Raw genomic sequence first — 6,999 nt, forward strand, 5'->3', positions numbered from 1 at the left:
ATCTGGTGGTCATTCCGAATCCGAAACCGGGAATATTTTCCTTGCCTAGAAAACGGGGACGATTCCACCTTTTTGAATTTCTTAAAACAAATTTTCTAACGGGGTCAAGAGATTAAACTAACCTTCATCTGATTAAACCAAATAGAAGGAAACTATTACAGACTTAACTTGAAGAAATCAATGCTTTTTTCCTAATTCAATCAGGCACAGCCGTTGATCTTTTCATTTGAGAAGTCTTCAGGCTTTTATTTAACTACTCGAGTTCTAAGCATATTCCTATTAATCAATTCTATTATTAAAACTTTACTGATTCTAGCCTAACCCCATCCGGCCCATGGGTTATGGCCCATGGGTTAGCCACCACCAACCACTCGAATTGGTATAACCAGACAAGTACTCACCCACCCATAATTGAATGCCTTTTTTAACTTTTGCTTTAGAATACAGATACGTACACACTCCTCTTTAAACTTTAACTTATAAAACAATCCATTAACAAACAATTATTGGTTACAGATATCATAACTCAAAATTTCCATCCAATCCTTGTTTCTCAACAAAAATAGTATCACTCTGGACTCTCCGTTGTTGAGACCAGCTCGTCAGCCAAACGAGATCTAGTTAACAAATTACAATAAACATTGGTCCATCATACAATATCTTCCTTGACATACGCATGGGTGTCCTCGGCACCGCGAGCCCATGCATCGCCTGGTCAGAACCCTCTAGGATCCTCCTTAGGTGTCCTGGCACTTCACTCAGGGACTACTTCGTTGGCCCTCGTCCATCGTACACCGGAAGCATGAAAAGATGCAGGGGAGAAGAGAGCTTGAGCTCTTGCAAGCACACACACACTCACAAAATCCTAAAAGAGAACACACAAGGTGAGAGGCTGAAAATCTTCTTCTCCTTCACTCAACACTCAACACACCATATACAAAGATAAGAGTACACACGTATGAAAAGGTACTCAACCAAATACATACTAGGGTTCTCTATAGTGTGAACCCAACTAAATGAGCTGGCACTATATCTATGCCAGTGTCTAGAATGGCTCACACAGCCTGTCATCCCACCGGCCGCATATCACCCATGATCTCACCAACCATGCCAGTGGTGTAAGTGTGGGACCTATCCCCCAAGCGGGTCATCAGTGTCCACCGCCTCACTAGATGAGCTCGATATATCAACACTCCCCCTCGAGCTCAACTCCATCTCATGTACACCAAGCGAAGCCGTGAATCTGTGGAGCTTCTCTGTACCCAATGCTTTGGTGAAGATGTCAGCTACCTGATCCTGTGTGCTGACATAAACAAGGTCAACGTCTCCTGCCAAGACCTTCTCTCTGACAAAATGGTAGTGGACCTCTATATGCTTCGTGCGAGCATGAAAAACTGGGTTCCTGGCCATTCAATGAACACACATTTTTTAGCTTTTTTAGACCCAGCTTAGTTCTCAGCTCATCAGGCACATGCACATATGCAATGCATCCAGGAGTGTATCTGCATGTAAACTATCTCTGCTCACGTGATGGTAAAGCCTACCCAGGTCTTGACCAGCCTCGGTATAGTTAAAATGGTGTGCTTCTGGTACGATGGACGAGGGCCAATGAAGCGGTCCCTGACTGAAGTGCCAGGACACCTAAGGAGGATCTTGGAGGGTTCTGACCAGGCGATGCACGGGCTCATGGTGCCGAGGGACACCCATGCGTATGTTGAGGAAGATATTGTATGATGGACCAATGTTTATTGTAATTTGTTAATGGATCTCGTTTGCTGACGAGGTGGTCTTAATGGAGAGTCGAGAGTGATACTGTTTTTGTTGAGAAACAATGATTGGATAAAAATTTTGAGTTATGATATCTGTAACCAATAATTATTTGTCAATGGATTGTTTTATAAGTTAAAGTATAAAGAGGAGTGTGTGTGTATCTATATTCTAAAGAAAAAGTTAAGAAAGGCATTCAATTATGGGTGGGTGAGTACTTGTCTGGTTCTACCAATTCCAGTGGTTGGGTGGTGGCTAACCCATGGGCCGGATAGGCTGGAATCAATAAAGTTTTAATAATAGAATTGATTAAGAACTCGAGTAGTTAAATAAAAGCCTGAAGACTTCTCAAATGAATAGATCAACGGCTGTGCCTGATTCAATTCGGAAAAAATCGTTGATTTCTTCAAGTTAAGTCTGTCATAGTTTCCTTCTATCTAGTCTAATCAGATGAAGGTTAGTTTAATCTCTTGACCCCGTTAGAAAATTTGTTAAGAAATTCAAAAAGGTGGAATCCTCCCCGTTTTCTAAGCAAGGAAAATTTTCCCGATTTCGGTTTCGGAATGACCACCAGATTAGTCTCATGCCCGGAAATTTGAGGGCGAGGCCCCAAGTGGGAAACCTTGCCCCGCACAGAGGAAGCTACTTCTGTTGCTACCAACCGGGAATTCCAGCGCGCGGAGGGGGCAGTGGGATCTCATAGCTAGTATTAGAGCCCTGTTGTAAACTTATGAAAGAGTGCCACAAAAATCAAACTGACATTCACTTTCATAATGGAACCATTTCCTTCCATGACCTTCACAGAAACAAAGTTCAAGGAACCGAAATTTCAAGATCCCCTTGTCTGCAATTAGTAAAAGCTTCTAAGTTACTAAAAGGACTTAGAAAGAAGCAGCTCATTTATGTTGTCAAAATGAATCCGGTAGAGAGCTAACTGAGATGCCACCGATTCGGGAAGTAGATCATGTGATAGAATTGACCCCCGAAGCTGCCGCGGCCAGTAGCCCAGTGCACGTATAAAATGCCAGTTTTTGAAGCCATCAAACTCAAGGAACAGCTTAGACAGCTGTTAGAACAAGGGTTTGTAAGACCCAGTGTTTCACCTTGGGGAGCGCCAGTTCTCTTTCAGAAAAAGAAGGATGGAACTTAAGACTCTATGTGGATTATAGAGGTCTCAACCAGCTGACAGTTAAGAATAAATATCCTATCCCCAGAATTGATGAGCTTCTGGACAGGCTAAATGGAGCCCATATCTTCACAAAGATAGATCTCAAATCAGGGTATTACCAGATCAGGATTAATGATCAAGATATCCCAAAGACAGCCATCAATACTGGTTATGGGCACTATGAATTTACAGTCATGCCGTTTGGTTTGACAAATGCCCCAGCTACTTTCAATCGCCTAATGCAGGACATTCTCAGAGAATACTTGTTCTTGTTTTCTTTGATGATATTCTGATTTACTCAAAGAATGCAGCTGACCATGAAGCTCACGTCCGAAAAGTTCTTGAGATTCTAAGGAAGCACCAACTCTTTGCTAAAAAGAGAAAATGCACTTTCTCTGTCGATCATGTTGAATACTTGGGCTTTCTGGTATCCAAAGATGGGATTTCTCCAGGTTCTGCAAAAGTCCAAGCAGTCATAGATTGGCCTGAACCAAAGACAGTGAAAGAAGTCAGAGGATTGGCCTGAACCAAAGACAGTGAAAGAAGTCAAAGGATTCTTGGGACTAACTAGTTGGTATAGATTTTTTATACCTAAGTATGCTCTCATAGCTTCCCCCCTGACTAATCTTCTCAAGAAGAATATCCCGTTTCAATGGTCTGCCAGGTGTCAGAACGCCTTTGATAAGCTGAAGACCACCTTGGTAACCAATCCCATTCTGAAACTGCCAGATTTCTCTCTACTCTTTGTTGAGGTAGTGCCAGTGGTTTTGCCCTGGGAGGTGCACTCATGCAGGAAGGTCATGCAGTGGCCTATGAATCTTCAAAACTCAGAATGCATGAGAGAAATTATGCTGTCCACCACGACCTGGAGCTACTTTTAGTAGTAGTATATGCCTTGAAGTTGTGGAAACATTAACTACTGGGTCAAAGATTCACTTTGATGACAAATCATCAAAGCTTAAAAAGGATCTTCACCCAGAAGGATCTCAACATGCGCCAAAGAAGGTGGATGTAGACTATTGAGATATCGAGCTCATCTAGTGAGGCGGTGGACACTGACGACCCGCTTGGGAGATAGGCCCCACACTTACACCACTCGCATGGTTGGTGAGATCTTGGGTGATATGCGGCCAGTGGGATCTTGGGTGATATGCGGCCAGTGGGATGATAGCCATTCTAGAGACTGGCATAGTTATAGCGCTAGCTCATTTAGTTGGGTTCACACTATAGAGAACCCTAGTATGTATTTGGTTGAGAACCTTTCATATTGTGTGTACTCTTATCTTGTATATGGTGTGTTGAGTGTTGAGTGAAGAAGAAGAAGATTTTCAGCCTCTCACCTTGTGTGTTCTCTATTAGGGTTTTGTGGGTGTGTGTGTGCTTGCAAGAGCTCAAGCTCTCTTCCCCCCTGCATCTTTTCATGGTATCAGAGCCTGGTTCATGCTAAGGGCTGAGCTGCAAGCAAGAGAACCACAGGAAGTGGTACGAGGGTAAGAGCTCCAACTACTCTTCCCTATTTGTGTTGGTGACTACACCGTTTCGGGAGTTCTACGGGAGGCACCGGCAAACGATCTCTGATTGAGGCGCTTTCTTCGCGGGAGTAAAGCTATAGGGCAATTGTATTATCTTGTTGGACTAAATTTTTTGGGCCGAAAACGCGTTTCGGGCGCGTTTGGACCTCCATTTTTCAGAAAGCAGGCGATTTCGAGCACTACGAGTAAGTCATCGATTCTCTGCAGAAATCTATTTTAAGAACTGCAGGAAGACAGATTGGCTGTGCAAACACTGTGGGTGCTGCAAAGAGGTCAACAGTTGCCATTGGGTGTATGTATGCACATTGAGGTCACTGGTTGTGACATTTGTGAGTACTACAGTACCGCTGCAGAAATATAGCAATTTGTGCAAGACAAACCAGAGTGCTGTTTCTAGTAAAATTGTGTGTCTGGCAAGATGTCAAATGATGGCATAACACAGATTGTGGTTGAGAAGCTTGATAAGAATAACTTCCATGCTTGGAGGTTCAGGTTGACAAATTTCCTGATGGGAAAGGGCTATTGGGACTACATAGAAGGTGAGCATGAAGAGGCACCAGAGATACCGGACATAAATCCGATTGCTGCAGATGTGAAAGAGTTTAAAGACTGGAACCAAGGAGCCAGGAAAGTTATGTATTGGCTCTCCATTAGTATACAGGACACCATGATTGGGCACATTCAGGATGCCAAGTCTCCCAAGGAGGCATGGGACACCTTGGTAAAACTCTATGAAACAAATACCAAGGCACGTAAGATATAGTTGAAGAATGAACTTCATACTGTGGAGAAAAAGAGCATGTCTGTAAATGACTATGCATTGAAGATAAAGGGTATTTGTGGATCCCTTGCATCTATTGGTGTGTCAGTAGATGATGATGATAAGGTAGAAGTCTGTCTACGTGGTCTCAGGCCACAATACAAGGCATTCAAGACGTCTATTCAGACTCGAAAAAACATTCCCAACTTTACAGATTTGGTGTCTATGCTGATTATAGAAGAGAAGAGCTTGGGTGAAGACCAACAGTCTTCACAAAACAAAAACAGTTCAGAGTAACAGGCCTTCTACATAAGTTCGGGTAGAGGACGAGGTAGAGGAGGCCGTGGACGTGGTCAAGGAGGTGGCCGAACAGGTAATCAGAATTATGGCCACCAGCAGCAGCAATAATAGTCCCAGAATACACAACAACAACATCAACCACACACAGGTGGAAGAGGCAAATTTAGAGGCAGGGGGAGTCAAAGAGGACATGGAAATTGGCAAAGGCAATATAATGATGCACGTGAATGCTTTTATTGTGGTAAGCCTGGACATGTGCAGGCAGAATGTTATAAGAAGCAGGCTGACATGCAAAATGGAAAAGTGCAGCAAAACAACTATGCATCCTCAAGCAGAAACAATGAGGATAATGAAAGGTTGTTTGTTATGCAGCATGTCGTGAATGCCATGTCTGAAAATGTTGAAGCAGCACAAAAAGATGATGTATGGTATTTGGATTTAGGTGCTTTGAACCACATGACGTTATGGGGAGTGGTTCAAGGAGATGAAAAACCTTGAAAGACCAGGTTTTGTGGAAACAGGAGATGACACTGCTCATCCAATTGCCCATGTTAGAGATGTGCCATTGTTTATGCAGGATGGCAAAGTGAAGTTCCTTGCAGATGTACTTCACGTTCCGAACATAACAAAGAATCTGGTTTTAGTTGGCCAGATGATTGAGCAGGGTTTGCAGGTTCGGTTTAACCCTGATGGTTGTTATGTTAAAGATTTTAAAGACAAGTGCAGGTTGGTTGCAAAAGGCAACAGAATGGGCAGAATGTTTACGTTGAATGTAGACATGCCTGAAATGAGTGCTGCGATGTTTGCAAATGGTTCAGGAATTGTTGCAGACATAGACATTTGGCATAAAAGAATTGGACATGTGAATGTGCAGAGAATGAAGTCTATGTAGAGTAAAGGAATTGTGACAGGGCTCCCAAAATTTAAAGTGGAAGGTATGCAGAGAATATGTGAAGCATGCCAATTTGGAAAGCAAACAAAGCATGTATTTCCACGTAACAGATATGTGAGAAGAAATGCACTAGATGTTGTGCATTCATATGTATGGATTTCATGAAGGAGAAGAGTGAGGTGTTCACTCACTTTCAGAATTTCAGAGTTTTGGTTGAAAAGCAAGCAGGGAAATATATAAACTGCCTAAGGTCAGATGGAGGGGGAGAGTACTTCTCCAATGAGTTCTCTGAATTTTTAAAGAAGAATGGTATTCAGAGACAGTTTACATGCAGATACACTCCGCAGCAAAATGGAGTTGCTGAGCGAAAAAATAGGCACATTGCTGAGATTGCACGAGCATTGATGGAAGAGAAGAATATGCCGCATAGCTATTGGGCTGAGGCTGTTTCTACAGCAGTATACATCATGAACAGGACTCCAATTGCAGCCATACATGATGTAACTCCCAGAGGAGAGGTTTACTGGCAGAAAACTTGATTTGTCTCATTTGAAAGTTTTTCATATGTGCATGTGCTAGA

The sequence above is a fragment of the Cibotium barometz genome, chromosome 57 (genome assembly GCF_041138505.1).
Source record: "Cibotium barometz isolate CiBa-2024 chromosome 57, ASM4113850v1, whole genome shotgun sequence".
NCBI classification, from domain to species: Eukaryota; Viridiplantae; Streptophyta; class Polypodiopsida; order Cyatheales; family Cibotiaceae; genus Cibotium; species Cibotium barometz.